The 19,379-nt window shown below is 41.5% G+C and overlaps 1 protein-coding gene across 1 annotated transcript in view; it reads left to right on the top strand.

The window, feature by feature from the left end:
• The window catches only part of MARCH1 (membrane associated ring-CH-type finger 1), a 494,748-nt gene that overhangs the window by 169,332 nt on the left and 306,037 nt on the right, over window positions 1–19,379 (top strand). The window contains exon 4 of the mRNA XM_025200549.1: window positions 5,590–5,668. The gene's annotated coding sequence lies outside the window, so the exon portion shown is untranslated. The remainder of the gene's footprint in view (window positions 1–5,589; window positions 5,669–19,379) is intronic.

Below are 19,379 nucleotides of genomic sequence, written 5' to 3'. Positions count from 1 at the left end.
CAGGAATGGCAATATGAAGTAGAGAATGAGGATGGACTGTATCATTAACTGAGAGTCGTATGCAGTTTAAATTGTTTCAGTAGGAAGTAATTGCAATATTCTTTTAATTCATCGTATAATGCATACAATCCTATTTGCAAAATGTGTTTTACTACATATAAAATGATTACTTTAGTTGTTTAATCAAGTCAAATCTACCAACAGAATAGCACTTGTTTATATTATAGCTCTACTAATCCTGCTTTACAGGATTCACATGCAATTCTCATGATGCTTTCTGAAAAATAAAATTTGTCAACTATATTTAAGAAAAAAAGACAATTAGGTCTTCTATACTGAAGGCTATTGCTGATCCCTTAATAGGATACATTGTTTTGATGCCAGGCTATATTTTAAATGATACCAAATGCACACATACTACAGAAACAAGACAGCTTGAAATTCTGAAATGGATCAGTTAGGACGAAAGCACTTCTTCAGAAGATGGGGAGCGACATGATATTTGATGTTGCCATGGGAGACCAGAACATTTGCAGAGCAGATGGACCAAAGTTAAATAACATGGATACAGGTATTGAATAGGAGTTATGTAATTTTTGTTGAAACAACAGCAATATATGATTACTAAGCTACATAACAAAATTCATTGGATATACCAGGAGCTCCTTTATGGAAATGTCTGTAGCTTAGTTTTCAAGTGTAAAACTTACTTTGCTTGTAGAGTTGTTTGGTTGCCTTTAAATTGAATAATATTTTTTTATAATAGTATTTTTACTTTAATAACCTGAGTTCAAACTGCCATATATCATTGGCTTAGTTGGGTAAATTTCCACTTAATTCTTTGGTTCTCAGCAAGTCAGTGATTTTTTTTTTTTCCCCAAGGTCCATCCAATTTCTTTTTCTATTAAATGGAAAAATAGCAGTGACCCTGATCTCCTCTTTCTGTAAATTGTCTCTTGCATAACTCTTAGAGCTTCAAATTTTATTCCTCTATTGAAAGGCATGGAAACACTTTTAATTTCAGATTTTATGGTCCTGTTGGTTCAATATGCTCTCTGTTGCTACAAGCTCTTCTATAACCTTACAAATTGGTTTTTGCTCAATAAAACATACCACTTGGAAAATTAAAACCTCCTTCATGGAAATTTGACCAACTGATTTTTTACAGAAGTCTAGCAATATGAATATGAAGACAGTGTATAGGTAAGTGTGTACATGTAAAATGCATAGTTGTCTGATGGTACATCTGTATGTATGTGTATGTTTATATTAATGTACTTTACCAGAGGTTGGGACCTCTTTGACACCAATAACTTTAGTTGATATATACTGATATTGTAATTTTCTCTCTAGAGGCCAAGAATTTTAAATCTGCTTTGCAGTCATATGTGTCTTCGAATATTTTGAATGCTTAAGTATAAACTCATAAACTCTTTTCAGAGGTAAATATAAATGTAATCTGTTTACTTGAAGATGTATAATTTCTATTGTTGAAGGAATTTCTTATAATCTGTATCTAAGGGGAGTTTCTGTCCTGGATCTCTGTGTTTCTGTTCTCACTGAATTATCTCACATAAATGAACTAAACATTTTTCATGGACCTATTCCAAGGAATTGCTTCTGTAGATTCAGTAGGCATATTTTAATTTGGTAACATCTGTATAACCCCACTGAAATCTATGTAGCTATGTTTGCTTTATCAACTGGGGGTCTAGTCTAATAGTGTTGGTGTATTAAGGAAAGATGAATATATAATCAACTTGTGATGAACGTTATAATTTCTAGAACACATACAAAATTAAGTATGATTTTCAAGACAATGTAGCTCACAAGCAAAGAGACTTGTGAAACTATATAACTTTCCACAACAAAGTAATACAAATGTATTACTCTTCAGCCTGGAAAGGCTCAGGGGTGATTTGGTGGCCACCTACAAGTTTATCAGGGGTGCTCACCAGGATCTGGGGGAACATTTGTTCACCAGAGTGCCCCAAGGGATGACAAGGTTGAACAGTACAAACTCCTCCGTGACCGTCTCAGGCTGGACATAAGGAAGAACATGTTTACTGTTCAAGCCCCCAAGGTTTGGAATAGACTGCCACCGGAGGTGGTTCAAGCACCCACTTTGAATACCTTCAAGAAACATTTGGATGTTTATCTTGCTGGGATCCTATGATCCCTGCTGCCCCTGGGGCAGAGGGCTGGACTCAATGATCCTCTGGGGTCCCTTCCAGCCCTAGTGTCTATGAAATCTATAATACAGAAAGGATGGAGGGATCAAGGAAAAGGTGAACCGAAGGTATACATGAAGAAGAATTTCTGAGTGAAATTCTGTGGCTTGTGCAGGAAGATAAACCAGATGGTCAGAATAATTTCTTCTGGCATTAAAATACATGAGTGAATTCCTGGTACTTTTGAAATTCATGCAAAACAACTATTTGTTTTCATTGGTGCTGGAGTAAAAGAGAAGCAATAGCCAGAACCCTTAGCAATGTTCTCAGAGAGAAGACAAGACATTCCATTAGATTCCTAATGTGTTTACATATTAATGCAAGAAGCACAGGGAACAAGCAGAAAGAATTGGAGGTCCTACTTCAATCAGAGAATTATGATGTAATTGGAATTATGGAGACATAGTGGGATAGTTCACATGGCTAGAGTATGGCCATAGATTGGTATAGCTTGTTCAAAAAAGATAGGGGGAAAAAAATGTTACCTTATATATAAGGGTGATGGACACATGTTCTGAGGCTTAGTATGAAATGGAAGGTAGGCCTGTTGAAAGTTTCTGGGAGAAGTTTAGAGGGAGAGCAGCAACCAGTATGTCATGATAGGCATCTGCTACCGGTCATCAAAACAGGAAGGAGAGGTGGACAAGGCCGTCTTTTAAACAAGTGATGGAACCTTCCAAATCACAGGACCTGGCTCTTATGGGAGACTTCAATTACTGGGACATATGCTGAGAGGGAAACAGTACACAAACCCTCCAGAAAATTCCTGGAGTGTTGGGGATACAATTAGTACAGAGGTCAAGTCGGGGAAAACGGGGAGGAGCTAGTTGAGAATGTAAGGGGGTAAGGTAACTTGGGTGACTGAGCATGAAATGATAGTTTCAAAGATCCTGAGAAAAGAAAGGAAGGAGAGCAGCGGAATAAAAATTTTGAACTTCAGAAAAGCAGTCTTTAATGAACTCAGGGCACTGGTGGGCAGGATCCCTTAGGAAGTAAGTCTGAGGGGAAAAGGAGTAAGGAAGCCTTTCTAAAGACACAGAAGCAAGTTACCCTAAGCAATGGAAGAATGGCAAGTGCATTAGGACACCAACCTGGCTAGACAGAATTCTCTTCAACGAGGTGAAATTAAAAAGGGAATTTTATAAAAAGTGGAAACATAGCTATAATACTAGGAAAGAATATAGGAATATTGTACAGACATGCAGGGAGAAAACTAGGGAGGCCAAAGCACAGTATAGGATGCAAGTGGCAAAGGACATAAAGGGCAATAAAACGGGCAATACTCTACAAGTATACCTGAAGTAAGAGGAAGACCAAGGAAACCTTAGGTCCCTTACAGAATGCAGAAGGCAATCTAGTTACAGATGATGCAGAGAAGGCTAAAGTATTGAATGCCTTTTTTACTTTAGTCTTCACAAATAGGGGCATCTATCAGATGATGAGTGCAGTTGGCAACAAAGGAAGGAAGGAGACAAGCAGCCTATAGTAGTAGAAGAACAGGTTAGGGATTACTTACAGAAGCTATGTGATTGCAAATCAGCAGGGCAAGATGGGATACAGCCTAGGGTACTGAAGAAATTGGCAAAGATAATACCAGAGACATTGACTATCCTCTTTGAAAACTTGCGGAGGTTAGGGGAGGAGTCAGGGATGATTCAGGAATTAGAGGGGCTCTGAGAGCTGCTCTGATTAAAGCTCCTGGAGCGTCATCTGTGTCAGTATCCCTGCACTGAAACATGGGGGGGGGGGGCACTTTAACTAAAGCTCATTGAATTAGTTTTAGTTAAAGTGTTCCTGCCACAATTTTTCAGCACAGATACTGTTACACGGGTTAATTGAGTCTGCTCTGATGTATTGTAATTACAGGGTGTTGGAGCATCCCCAAATGTCTGTAGATTTACCCTTCTGAGATTTATTTATTTAGCAAATGCAAATCTGCCAAGCCAAGCAATGGCTTCCTCGTTAACTGAGTTCATAGTTATTAATCTACCCTCTTAATTTGTAGAGGGGACACTCATTGGTGATGTGCAGCACCGTTTGTATCTCTACAAGTGCACAGTGGATTAGCACTGAGGCCCCAGCAGCAAAGGTTGGCCTGTCCTGAACCTGTTTAACAGGGACCACTATCGCTATGATTGTTCAGTATCTCTGTAATAGCCAGCAGGTCGATGAGTGGGGTCTGTTACAAGGAACTTGTTTGTGACTTCCCATGATTCCCATTCCTTGATCCAGAGGGCTTCTGGAGAGGAGCCACAGCATAGTCCTCTGGCATCCCAGTGTGACTTGCTCTTACTTTCCCACCATGTGTCAAGGGAGATGGTGTGTCTCTGGGTCTGGACTCAACTGCTCCTGCCAAACAGGAAGCAGAAAATGTCCCCTGAGTGCTTCAAGGCTGGAAAGCCCAGCCCCTTCACCATCCCCACGCTGTGCTCTCGGGCTGCACATGACCCTTAGTAGTCTGGGTCAGCTAATCAGGGCTGTCCTATGCACTTTGTCATCCATTTCCAGACAGGGGAGCCTACAGAGCATAGGAAGGTGTGCCCCCCCGGCTTGGTAGTGTCAGCACTGCAGGGTCTCTGTTCCTCAGCGGCTCAGCTCTTCTAACATCTGTATAGAGCTCTCTGGGTACATTTTTCTACTGGGAAAACAAACCCAGGATAATTCTCCTGAGTCATTTGAACATCAGTACACAGCCCAAGCTGAATACCAGGTAAAACAACTACCTTTGCTTAAATGAAAATAGTCATATGATATTTAGCTTAGGCTGTATGTGCTTCTTTCCTAAACTTGAGAGGGCATTCTGTGCTTGAAAACTTGTCTAATGTCTCTTCCTACTATGTAGTTAGTCCAATAAAAGATATTGCCAAATGATAATTACTTCTAAGTTATTCCCTGCACCGACCGGCATGGCTACAATAACCCTACAACATAGCTCTTATTATTGATACCTGCCTTTTTATTGCATTTACCTTGCTTATCCTCAGACTATAATTATGTGTAGTGAAGGAAGGCAAGTAGTCACAGTTTTCCATTTCTCAGTATCAGTTACAGTTAAATTCCCTTGCCCACATGATTTCAAGAGTTTATTTTGGATTATTTTCCTGACTGCACCAAGAGGACAAGAGAGGGGAAGAGAATCTAGACACCCTTTCAGGCTGGAAAATGTTCAGGCCATATGTAAATATATGCCTCCAGTTGAAACTTGGCATCATCTCCAGCGTGAAATAATACTTAAAAGATATCATTAATATCTAAAACATGCTGTATAGGGCAATGTACAAATACTTGATATGAGCTTCATGTGTGCAGACTACTTTGTATAATTGTTTAATCATTACTCTATTTCTATTTTTTTCAGGAAATGTACCTGGGAAGAACCTTGAAGGGGGACACAGATCTCTGTCAAAGCAATTATTTGTCAGGAGATTCCTTTACTTGTAAGTTCCTTTCTGTCATAAATTAATGGAATAATATATTATCAAAGATAGAGGGTTTATTTATACTTAAGAACCTCTGGAAGGTTTATTGTATGTAGGGGAAACTTTGCTACATTATTTTCTCTTGCTACTTATTCCCAAATTGCTGAGTTATAGTGGAGAGTAAACAGTTATTTTATTCTGCTCTGTTAAGGCTCTATACCAAATAAAGAGTAAGTTTTATCCACCAGTACTCTGTATGTTACATAATGACAGACTTCTGTTTTCCTTGAAATATATGCTAAACTATAGTAACTAATTCATTATCTAGTGAATATTCTGTCTAAAAGTGAGTTTGGAGCTTATGAAAGAGACTACCTGTGAGACAGCATGTTTTGTGTCCCTGAGCTGAAGTATTTTATAGCTGAGACAGTCTACATAGACTCCCTCAGTCCTGTTCTGTCTTGGCCATCTCTCCTGTGATAGCCCAATAATGTCCTATTGCAGTAAAGCTGTTTGAGTTAACTTGGTTTCAACTGGAGTGACACCAGTTCTTTTCAGATAAAACGCAAAACAAGCACTGAATCAAAATGGTTTGGACCTGAATTTTTCATCAAAGTCTATTTTATATAGTTAGTTATTGCTGTAGTCTCTGAAATAGCTAAGCATCTGAAAGACAAGAATGGCTTTGAGAGAAAAATTAGCTAGTTCCATTTTATTGTGAGGGAAGACAGGTGCAGAGGGAGTAACTGATTTGTCCATGGTCACACAGGCAGTGGCAGAGCTGAGAACAGAACCCAGATTATTTTAACCCAGTCTAAAATTTCACCATAAACCACTGGATATGGAGATTTCAGTTATATGGCCTGACATTAATACTGTTAATCAGCCAGGACTTGTATAATCAAGCATTGTTAAAATCATACTTTGGAGAAAAGGAGCTGTCAGTTTTAGGCCACTGACTTGCTAACTAGACTTATTTCTTAAATAACACTTTTAAAAAGTCTGAACACAGGGTGGCTTTCATGACAATAAAACAATAAAAATTATTTCACAATCGGAGGACATTCCTGTATGTATCTGATGAACTGTGGATAGTTTATTTTAGATAAATAACTTTGTACACTAAACTATGAAGGCTGATCTGTCTCTCAAATCGAACTACAGGGTGCCTGTACACAGCCGGGAAGCTGGTCTGATGCGCCATAATTACACATTGATACACAAGGTGTGTAGGCTGGCTGGAGTGCATTAATTACTATGCTCCAGCAGACTTAATTAATTGAGTCTGCTCCAATGCACTGTAATTACGCTCCAGATTTTTAACTAAGATATTGGCACAGCTAAAGGGGAGAGTGTCTCCAGAAAGTGCTAAGATTTATTCAAGACCTAGTGTATGTACCATGGGAAAACTCACTGGCACATGAGAAGTGCAATACTTACCCAATGGCCTATCCAACCCAGCATACCTGTCTTCAATAGTGGCAGAAGTGGCGGCTTCAAAAGGAGGGCACTTTACTGAGTACATCAAGAGTGATCCATCCCCTATCCATTACCCTTCTTGGCATCCACCATCACTGGTTTAGAGATGCCAAAGGAAACATTTCTGACTCTGTTGCTTAATAATGACAACTAGAGCCATCATTCATGAATCTGTCTAATCCCTCTTTGAACCTGGCTATACTACTTGCCTCTTCAACCTCCTGGAAATCTCGTCAATAGTATGCAAACAATATAATGAAAAAAGGTGTTCCTGGAGGTACTTCCACACTGCTTAGATGAAAACATTAAATGCTTTTCAAGAAAATGTTTTAAAAAGTATGAACAAAATTTTATGAACCTCTACAAAAGCTTGATTTCCGAAACAGACCAGCCTTCATTAGTATATATGGGTGTTTTTCAACATGCTCTGGGGGGTCGAGGGGGAAGGCATTTTACTTAGAGTGGCTCCAAGAGCCGCTCTAATTAAAGCGCCCGGAGCATCTCATGTATCAGTGTCCCCACACTTCAAAATGGTGGCAGGGGCCAATTAAAGCTTGATTAATTGAGTCTGCTCTGACGCACTGTAATTACACTCTGGGTGCTTTAATTACAGTGCATCGGAGCAGACTTGATTAATTGAGTCTGCTGGAGTGTGGTAATTACCATGCTCCAGCCAGTCTCCATGTCTGATGGTTCAGTGTCCCTGCACTTCAAAATGGCAGTGGGGGCGCTTTAACTAAAGCTCATTTGACAAGCTTTAGATAAAGCTCCCCTGCTGCCATTTTGAAGTGCAGGGACACTGATACATGAGGTGTTCTGGGCGAGGGAAAGCTGCTCATTATTTAAATTTCAGAGGGTTCTTTTGGGGGGTAAGTTTAATTATGTAGTACAGATGGGGTAGTGGGTACAGCTCCAACATCATGCTAGTAGGAAAAAGAATACAGAATTTAGGTTTTGAGATTGGCATCAGCTTGCTTATTCCAGTTCTCTCACATTCTCTTTTAGTATAGTTGTACTTCTTCGCTGACAGCACCAAACTGAGGAAAAATGATTACGTATTTATTGATTAGAATAAAAATACAGAGTTGACAAAGATAAATTAAGTGACACTGTCGTAAAAATCTATGGCATGATGCAAAGAAACCAGGATCTGTATTTTACAGGGACAGCTTCACAATACTTAAATGGCAGACAACAAATAGGCAGGCCAAGCAGTTCTAATATCTGGAAGTACTGGCAATCTGTCTCATTAAGTGTCAGTTTTAATAGTAGGATCATGTTTGAGAGGAAGAGAACAGAAAATGTGTGGCATGGTTTGCTGAGCTGGAGTTTGGCAACACATTTTCCCCTATGAAATAAAGGAAAATTTCCTGAAAACAAAATATTTCAGAGTTGCACGTAGCAACAAAGTATTCCACTTCCCAAATACCTGTCAGTTAAGTCTGTACCTCGTATAATTTTATAAATATATTATATTGGTGCTTGATTGTAATAGGAAATGGTGGCATAAAATGTGCAATACAATCTTAAAGAAGAGAAAGTAATTTAAAAAAATTGTAGACCATATGTTTGTAAGCCATCCATTGACAGGACTTAAGAACAGACAAGATCTTATCCCTCAGGCAATGCAGGTTTTTCTCCAAGTGTTTTTGCCTACTGTAGTTTCAGATGACCCAAGCATGAGGCAGTATTACTAATTCTTTAAGTGTCGAGTAGTATGAAGGGAGAATTTCAGCTGAACTATTGGGTAGTGTCACAGGCCACACTCCTTTGTATGGTGTGGGAGTGAGAATCAGGAATAAGGTTTCCTTTACATTACATTTGCTCACAAGATTATGACTAGCCACAGTGGGAAGAGCAAGGCCTAGTGTAGTCTAGGGTTTGACTGTAAGTAAAGTGGAAGACAGTACTTCCTTCTTGCCACCCTTCCTCTTACGTGTTTAGCAGGGAGCGTTTCGCAGTTGTCTGTTCCCATGTGTTGGTTTAGAAGCTAGCTTAATGTGTTTGGAATTTCAGTCGCTACCATGTCACAACTGCATAACAGGTATACTTCTCAAGCAGAGATATGCAAGACGAGCTGAGTAAGTCTGTGGAGAAATGAAATACATGTACGTGTTTTGGGAATATTTTTGAGGCAAAACCCCACATTTTGATAACACAATCTTTAGAGCCATTGAGAAGTCATAAATTCTTTGCTTTTTTTGCTTTACTTTGATTTTGAATAAAATAGTTGGATATGCAAAATTTTGCACGAAAAGAACATTAAAAAAATTACTTTTTGCTAAACCAAGAATAATTTTAAATATGGAAAATGCCCTGTATCTAGGAGCCTAAACACCTGCAGAATTCCAGAATCACAAAGGTACAGATGTGATGAGAAGGAATCCCAGAAGCCTGGGAACCTAAGGAAATCTAACTCTGATATTCCTGGGCAGGCTGCTTAGGACCCTGGAAAACCCTGTAGACAGGCTCCTCGAGTGTGTGGGAGTCCTTGACACACTGAGATGTCAGGGAACCTCTATTTGTGCTGCTGGATAGTCTTCTTGGTACAATACCTGGAGCCTGGGAATTTAAAATCTGAGGAGCTTGAGGCTGCCCTGCAAAGTAGACTATCATAGTTTCCCTAAAACATGTCATATACTATTGAATCAGCATCCTGTAATAGGAAAACTAGAAAAGTGTGCCTTGCTGATTTTGATTTTGTTCAGACCCATCAAAAGCTCTCTTGACTGTGTATTTTGTTATTTTATCCCTCAGCTTATCCCTTTCCTTATCCAGATAATGCTTGTAAACTGTGTCTGTAGGTTAAAGGTTTGTGAAGACTGAAGCAAAGTAGATGTTGAGTAGCTTTGCTCTCTTTGCATCTTCTGGTAAGGATTCACCCTGGCTGCTTAATATTGGAGCCACAGCTTCCTTTGTCTTTCTGTTCTTAGTCTAAACTGGCTGGCCTGAACCAGTTTGTAACCACATAGATATCCCCTTTGGACCGAAGACATACAGGCACATGACTGCGGTGGCTCAGGCTAGAAGCCAGGGAGTGCTAGAGCAGCCCTTCCATCCCTTCTATAGTGCTGAGCTGAAGCAGGGGCATGGCCAGGCTTTGGCAGGACACTGATTAGGGAGGGCTTTCCCCTCCCCTCACTGCTTCTGGCCAGCAGGCAGTTAACAAAGCATTTAGTTACACAGGGAGTTGATAGTATTTATCATCCCATCAAAAAATCAAAAGCATCTCTCATGAGTTCAAGCTCCTCTTAAACAGATTTTTCCAAGGAAGAAATGTAGGGACATTAGCAGCTACCTATTGATTAGCCACAACAAGCCCTAAGCGGACATTGTCCTGTCTGCCTTTGTCCTGTCTACCTTACATAGACACCTCTCAGTATTAGCTAGTATACTGCATGCTGGCTGTGGTCCGTGCTGTGGGAGAGGAGAATCCCTGCTTGAGCAGGGAGTGGTGAGGGGGGATGGAGCAAGGAGAAGCCAGGCAGATGCTGCTGTGTCTGGAGTCTCTGCTGGAGCTCCAGCAGAGAGCCCTGCCCAGGGCTGCAAAGCATCTGGGATGCTGGGGGACTCTGGTTTAAGTTAAACCAGGAAGGGGTCTGGGACAGACATTGCATAAACTGGTTTGACCCAAATCAGTTAAGTCTGATACTACATTCAACCAGGTTTATCTCAAACCGGCTTCAGCCATTTCCAAACTGGTTTATGTGCACTGAGCATCTGTTCTGTTACAGGTTTAAACCAGTTTCTCATCACTTAAACTGCTTTACGTATCATGTCTGTCCCTAGTCTTCTTGTTGTTTGTAATCTCCCTCTCCAAATGCAGCTCATTCTCTATCTTTGCCTTCCTGATTTGTTTCTGCAGTTCTTGCTGTTATCTGGTATGCTTCCTTGACGACCTGCCTATTTTTCTGTTGCCTGTACACTTGCCTTTTGCATTTGAAGCATCCTAGAGCTCCTTGTGCAGCCACTTTGGTCTCTTACCATTTGTCTTGTGGTTCTATTATGTTGGAGCAACTTCTTGTTGGGCTTCTTTAGAAGCTCAGAACCCTTCTGGGTACATATGTCCTTCAGTCTGCTTTCCTATGGCACCATACTTCCTAACACCTTCAGTTGGTTGAAATTCACCTTTTTGAAATCTAGCGTTTTAGTTCTGCTGACCTCATGCTTTTCTTGTCTCAGGATCTGGAACTGTATCCTCTCATGATCGCTTCCTCCCAAATTTCCCATCACCTTTATATCCTCTACCAGTTCTTCCCTATTGGTCAGGACAAAGATCCAGGATCCCCTGGTTGTATCCTCTGGAACAGGAAGTTGTCCTCCACACACGTTAGGAACTGGCTTGACATTTTATGTTTTGCTGTATTGCTCTTCCAGCAGATGTCTGGAAAATTGAAGTCTGCCATCAGTACCATCTTATAACTTTTGTTTATTTTTTTTCACCTCCTTGAAGAGTGCTTCAGCCACATCTTCCTGACTTGGTAGCCTATAATAAAAGTCTACCATTATAATGGTATCTGTCACCTTTTATCTTCACCCAAATGCATCTGCTCTGCAATCTTCTTCCATCTGAAACAGAGAACAAGTGTATGTGTGTTTGGCATGCTAAGCGACACCACCACCTTTTCTCCCAACCCTATCCTGAAGTATTGTAGCTCTCAATTTTGACATTCCAGTCATCAGAGCTGTCCCATCATGTCTGTGACACCATTCAGATTATAACATCATTTCTTTCTCAGATTGTGACTTCAGGATTATCTTGTTTATTAGCTGTATTTCTCACATTTGTGTAAATACATTGGATGTAGTTGGCATTTCAACCTACTTGCTTCCCTTTTGCATCACTTGTTGCTGTACTGTGGCTCTCTGGTCCTACCCTAGAGTTTAACATCTTCCTCCAGTCCTTTCATCTCTGGATTGTTGGCTGTGTGACTAGAAGATTTTGTTCACCACTCCCCATGGAACTTAAAGTCTTCCTTACTAAGTGCACTGGATAACGCCCAAAGATGCTCTTTTCCTTTCTGGTCAGATGAATTCCATCTCTTGAAAGCAGTCCTCCTCCAAAGAACATCTGTACATTGTCAATGAACTGAAAGCCTTTGGGTTAACACCACCATCTCAGCTAACATTTACTTGCATGATATGATGGTCTCTGTATGGCCCTTGCTTTTCATAGGGAGGATTGATGAGAACATCACTAGAGCTCCCATCCCTGGGGACTTATACTTCCTGCTCTCTAGACTGCCGAATCCTCTGGTGCTTGCCTGCTGATGTCTTTTCCTCTTCCTTTCCCTCAGGTGTTCCATCACAGAGTGTTTAAAGGTCATTGCTGACTTCAGTCTCTTCAGTTCTGGGGACCTTCCTTCCACATGCTGACACTTTCTTTTTCCTTTGCCTTCTTCAGTGCTGCCACTTCTCTTTTCCTCTTGGTTTCACATAACTCATGTCCATAATCTTCATAGGGGAAACTTTTTTTTCTGTCTGCTTCCTTCTCTTGCAGTTGCCTCGGTTTGCAAGGGGCTGCCTTTATCAAGCTGCTTAGCCTAGTTCAACCAGTCAGTTAGCTGAACCAGACCCACACAGAGCAAGCCATATCAATCGGTCACTACAGAGGAAAGAGGAAAAACTGTTCCAGATACTAGTCAAACTCACAGACACCCAGAGTTACCATCTCCTAGAAAAGCCTCCTCTAGAAGTGCTCTTTTGGTCATATTAATGATGCCTCTAGCCCAGTATTGTGCCAGACACTGGCAGCAGTAGATGCTTTTGAGGGAGAGCAGATGAACAGGATATCTGAAGTGGTCCATCTCCTGTTATACTCTCCCTTGCATCTACCATCTTTAGTTTAGGGATGTCAGAGCATACATCCCCAACTGTTCTGTTAAATAGCTATTCATGGATCTATCATCCATGAATATGTCTAGTTCCTTTTTGAACTTGGCTACATTACTTGTCTCTACAAACTCCTGTGGGAATGAATTCCACAAGTTAACTAGGCAGACAAGGTTCCTTGGGTGAATTTGATATCTTTTATTAGACCAACCCAAAAAGTTGGAGAATAGTTATTAAGCAAGCTTTTGGGTTCAAAAACCCTTTGCCAGACTAAGGAAGTTTCAGCAGTTGGTGTGTGCTCTTCCTGGATGGAAGTTAACTATGCACTGCATAAAAATACTTTATCTTGTTAGCTAATTTCAGTTGGTGCCCCCTAGCTTTAGTATATTGGGACTTGGTGAATAACAATTGCCTATTCATTTTTTCCATACTCTTCATTATTATATAGAACTCTATTATGCACCCCACCCTTCAGTCTTCTCCTTTCCATAGTGAAGTGTCTGAGCCTTTTTAGTTTCTCCCTCTCAGCTGTTCCATACCCCTTATCACCTTAGTTGCCCTTCACCAAATTCTCTTCAATTGCATTACATCCTTTTTGAGATGTATAGACCAGAACTGGAAACAATATTCATGTTGACATACCATGGTTTTGTATAGTGGCATGATGATATTTTCTGATTTATTTTCAATTGTTTTCCTAATGATGTCCATCATTGTATTGGCTTTGTTGGTCACCTCTACACATTGAGCTGATGTCTTTCTGTCTACAGTGACCCTGAGATCACTTTCTTGAGTTGTAACAGCTAGTTCAAACCAGAGGTTTGTGAGGCCCTTTCTTATAATGTGAATTACCTTGCACTTGTCAGCACTAAAGTTCATTTGCCACTTTTTGCACCTTAGCTTTGTGAGATCTTTCTGCACCTCCTTTCCATCAACTTGGGCCTGACTACCCAGAATAATTTAGTATCATCTGCAAACTTAAGGATTTTCACTGTGTACCTCCTTTTCCAGGTCACTAATGAAAACGTTGAATAAAACTGGACCCAGCACAGAAACCTGCAGGACCCCTCTGTTGACTTTCCTCCATCCTGAAAACTGACAATTTAGCCCTGCTATGTGCTTTGTATCTTTTAGCCAGCTAGGTCTCAGTCAGTGAGAAACCCTTTCTTTCAATCCTAGAGCAACTTAGTTTTTTTAAAGCCTTTGTTGAGGAGCCTTGTCAAAAGATGTATGAAAATCTAAATGTGTTATTTCAACAGGATTCCTCTTGTTCATGTGTATAGTAACACCCTTAAAGAATTCCAGCAGATTGAAGCAGGATCTCTCTTTACAAAAACCATGCTGCCTCTTCCCCAGCAGCTCATATTTGTCCATATGACTACTGATTTTATTCTTTGTTAAAAATTCTACCAACTTACCAGAAATGGAAGTGAGATTCACTGGTCTGTAGTTCCCCAGATTTACCTCTGGAGCCCTTTTTGAAAGTGGCTGTCATGTTGGCAACCCACCCATCCTCTGGCACAGAAGGACATTTATAACAATAGGTTGCATGGTATTGCCACCAGTTCTTCAGTTTCACATCTGAGTTCCTTCAGAACTCTTTTGTTGAATGCCACCTTGTCTTGGAAACTTAGTAGTGTTTGATTTATTGATTTGTTTGAAAATCTCTTCTGCTGTTACTTCAGTATGTTCCAACTCTTCAGGCCTATCTGCTAGGAAGAACTGATCTGGTGTGGGAATTCCCCTAATATCTTCTGCAAGAAAAAAAAAACAATGCAAATAATGAATTTAGCTTCTCTGCTATGGCCTGAATTCACCCTTTACACCTTGGTCCCTCTGATTCTCTCACTACCTTTCTGCATCTGATATATTTTATGAACGTTTTTTATTAACTTTAGAAGATCAGGGTGCATAATGTCTTTGGACATTTTCTCTGCATTTTGATCACTGTTTAAGTAAGACTTCTTGTGGTAATATTTCAGTTTTACAACTTCCCTCATTTTTCTTTTCTAGCCCATGTGTAGTTAACACTTTTGGCAATATTTTAACAAACAGTGTAGCTTTATGCTATCTGGCAGAACTTTGAATGCTGACACGCAATAGAAGCATGTATTTTGTTTCCCTGACTTCCTTTTTATGGGTAATATGATCCCTGAATGTCTTGCTAATATGGTTTGGAAACTCTAAGGGAAGTGAAGTCAAGTTCTGTAGTGCTGTCTTCCCTGTCATCTTCAGTGTGCTACAAAAAAGATTGCCTATGTTGTTCACACTGTAATTCTCTGTAGAGTACTAATCAGCTCTTTGATCCTACTGCTGCAAGATTCTTTGCAAAAAATTTCCTGTTGTATCTCAGGACATTGTTTGCCATTCTGAAAGCAGAGAGCAGCTAGAAATTTGGTGAAGGAATACGGTCCTCTCACAATTTGTGTTGTACAAGGAAACGTGTGACAAAGTTCTCATGGATCACGTTCTTTTTGCCACTCAGGTTGAGACTGAAGGGCTCTGACCAGGATTTCCCTTCACTGAGTGACTTGGTCTAATGGTCACTGGAGGTAATTGGCAATACTGTGTGTAGAGATGGCTTCTTTCTTTTACACAATAAACCAGCCATCAACAGAGGATAGGATGAGGGGAAACAAAGAGGTTTCTTAAATCCATCTGTAACAGGGAGCCTAGGGCTCCTGTTACTTTAAGGGTAAAAGAGCAGCTGGGAGAACCTCAGGAAGGGAAGGCTGCTCGGTATGAGCTGTCAGAGAGCAGGTCCCCAGGAATTTACCTGCTATGAGTCCCTACGGTAGAGCTAGCTGTTCTGCCATAGTGCTACAGCCTTCCATGGGGGACAAGATACTACTGCAGCAGTAAGCTACCCTGGAGTCAAGCTAGAAAGCTAAATCAGGAAGGACCTGCAGCTAGCCCAGATAGTCACCTGAATGGATGTCATATAAACTCAGGTCCTGAGCCTGGGCAGGTGGTCTGGCCCTGGAGGCCAAAGGGGAAAGATCCCTGCTGCGAGATGGCTGTGGCAGTATGACTTAGTGAGAGCCTGCCAAGCCTGAGAAAAATAAGCGATGAGTTGAGGGCTGATAGGGAACAGAGACGCTGTATGAATGGAGGTTTTTAATAGCCAGCTAGTGGGCTTAGTTTAAGTTGTCGCCCGTTGAGCTTATGTCATGTTTGGGTTGGCATTATTAGGGGTGAAAGGAGGTTCTACAAGTGCCTGAGGAGGGTGCATGTTCAGTGTGAGCTTTGCAGGGAATGGGGCCTCAAGCCTAGTGGCTGAGAGCTTGGGTTAAACAGGCCTTACCTGGGCTGAAGTCAGACAGGGTCAGCAGGCCTGAGCAGGGTGGAGAGACCAGGGCAGGGTGTAGCCAGGGCCCAGAACAGGGTGGAGACAGGGCCCAGGGCAAGATGAGAGCCTGGACCAGGGATTCACAGCCCAGGTGGACGAGGTGCCCAAGAAGGGAGAGCCTGGGGCTTAGAGCCAGTAGCCCAAGAGGGGCAGAGACTGGACCAGATGGGAATAAGAGAGGAAGATAGGAGTTCCCAGTGTGCCAGGAAGACATATCAGGCTGAAGCAATGCCAGGACAGGGTGCAAGCTGCAGCATAGCCTCGAAGGGCAAGGATCCAGGTAAGAGGCCTAGCTGGAGAATGCGATAATAAGGTAGAGATAGGGCCAAGTGCCTGAGAGAGGCAGAATTAGGGTTGAGTACCTGAAGCCCTGGAGGGGCGAGACCCATGGCCCTGGAGGGGCAAGAGCTAGGGCCAGTGAGCCCACAGCCCAAGAAGGGCACAGACTGGGGCCAGGAGCTCATAGCTCAAGAGAGACAGAGACTAACAAGGGCATAAATGCCCAGAGAGATTTGGAGCTGATATGAAAGATTGGTAAGCTCTGTGAGTCATAGGCATCACTGTAGGGAAGGTTTGAGGCCGTGAATAGCCCATAATGCAGTGGGTCCCCTGAGGGCTTGTACGGGCCAGGAGGGCCCACCTGATGTGGAGGAGTGAGGGGTTAGACTGAGATCAGTGAGATTCCACAGATATATCCAACACAAAAATGAAATAACACAAGTTCATTTTGGGTGTGATTTGGAGTGGGGCTTTGTGCCTGCAAAATGAGAGCAAGAATCCTTCTACTCCTTTACAGCCTTCTCTGAAACACCCAAATTGTGGTTGTAGGGTCATATGTAAATAGGTATGACCCATTAGGTATAAACTGTTCACTCCCACCCTGTGGGTGACAGGTGGGATGGAAACTTTCCTCAAGGTTCAAAATAGTTGAGTCAGTACAGGGTGATAACACTTTATTATTGGAATTTTCTAAGCTCTTCCATATTCCTCTTTATATTAAAGGATAGAAACTTCGCACTATCCTAGAATGGCAGTTCATTTTTCAATGTCAAGGAAAAAGAGAAGCATTATGACTTGGCTACATGTTTCTGAGAGACAGTACCATCTGGGTTATTTTGTAGGTCAATGCACATCTCTGATTCAGGGCTGTTCTTGATATCAAAAGGGAGGCCTATAAAAGGTGACAAAATTCTGTTATTGGTTACAGTAGTAGAATTAGACAGCAAGGTATACATTTCCAAAAATGTGCTTGAAAAATCGTTCTAATGATTTTAATTTAAAAGAAAGATGGGTGATGATGTTTGTTTCTTCTTTTTGGATGTTTGTCGGAGTGCCATGCTCATTTTAAATGCTGAGTTGATGTATCGTATGCATTTCCTGAAGTTCACCACTGAGTTATTTTGCTATGGTGTATTTGATGAGTGTCCCAAATGCATAATTCCATATTAATAGAACTACTTGCCATTGTCTTTGTTACCCAAATTGAGTCATTTCACCAAGTTATCAAGCGTTTTAGTTCAAGCTGGTAATTGGTTCATTATGCTCATTTTAAAATGTATTGTATTTTTCCTGCAGAGGGAATTTGTGCCCATTTATGTTAATGGAAGAATTAATAAGACAATTGAGCTTTGCTGTCTTTTCCCCCACAGTTGGCTTGGTCAGCTCTCACTTATGTGTCTGCCATCTTAATTTACCTATCTTTTGCATATATTTTACTTATTTGCTTTATAGTTTAACAACTTCACTTAATGTTATTAACATACAATAAGTAGGATATGTGGAGCAAGCATCAAAGCACTATTATTTACTATGTTATATATCAAATGTGTTGAGAGAGAACATTTATCTCCCACTGATGCAATTAGTTTATTCACAGAGACGAAGTACTGATTCCCAGAGATCTAGGTGTTCATTTTCAGGGTCCTCTGATACCTTTGATGATAATATATTGCAAAATGTAAAGCATTGTTATGCAAGGATATTCAGTTTATACAGACTGCAGCTGTATAACTGAGGAGTTGTATTCAGAGGAAGGAATTATTAGAACAATGTGTCATTATTAGTGCACTGTCAGTGGTGCAGGGCTGGTAGTGTAATTTCGGGCCTTGTTACATGGTAATTTTGGGTAGCTTCTGGAGCACTTAACTCCTGGATTGTCCTCACATTAACACCTTGACGTGATTTTAAGCACTTATTATGCAGCTCAAAGTTAAACCAGTCCAGAGCAGGTTAGCTCTGATCTGTACTACCAAGCTCTTCTGTTCCATTAAGGCTTGACCACTCCCCACATATGTGCTACCCAAGTTGAAGTTCTCCAGTATTGCAGGATTTCTCACACCCATCATAGAATCATAGAAGTAGGGTCGGAAGGGACCTTGTAGATTTTCAAGTCCAACCCCCTGCCTGGGCAGCAGGGAAAATGGGTTCAAGTGACCCCAGGCAGGTAGGCATCGAGCCACTTAAAGACCCCCAGGGTAGGAGCAAGCACCACTTCCCTTGGAAGTTGGTTCCAGATCCTAGCCGCCCTAACTGTGAAGTAGTTCCTACGGATGTCTAATCTAAACCTACTCTCCAACAACTTGTGGCCGTTATTCCTTGTTATCCTGGGGGGGCGCTAGGGGAAACAAGGTCTCCCCCAAACCCTTCTGGTCCCCCCTAGTGAGTTTATAAACGGTCACAAGGTCCCCCCTCAGCCTTCTCTTGTGAAGGCTGAACAGGTTCAGGTCCTGTATCCTTTCATTGTAGGGTCTGCCCTGCTGTCCCCGGATCATGTGGGTGGCCCTCCTCTGGACCCTCTCAATGTTGTCCACATCCCTTTTGAAGTGGGGTGCCCAGAACTGGATACAGTACTCCAGCTGTGGCCTGACCAGTGTCGCATAGAGGGGGAGGATCACCTCCTTGGCCGTACTTGAGATGCACCTGTGGATGCACGATAAGGTCCGGTTAGCCCTGCCGACTGTGACCTCGCATTGTCGGCCCATGTTCATCTTGGAGTCAATGATGACTCCAAGATCCCTTTCTGCCTCCGTGCTCTCAAGAAGGGAGTTTCCCATCTTATAAGTGTGCTGC

Source organism: Alligator sinensis, unplaced genomic scaffold (genome assembly GCF_000455745.1).
Source record: "Alligator sinensis unplaced genomic scaffold, ASM45574v1 scaffold49_1, whole genome shotgun sequence".
NCBI lineage: Eukaryota > Metazoa > Chordata > Crocodylia > Alligatoridae > Alligator > Alligator sinensis.
Note: the sequence above shows the minus strand (reverse complement) of the source record. Positions and strands in the feature narration are given on the sequence as shown.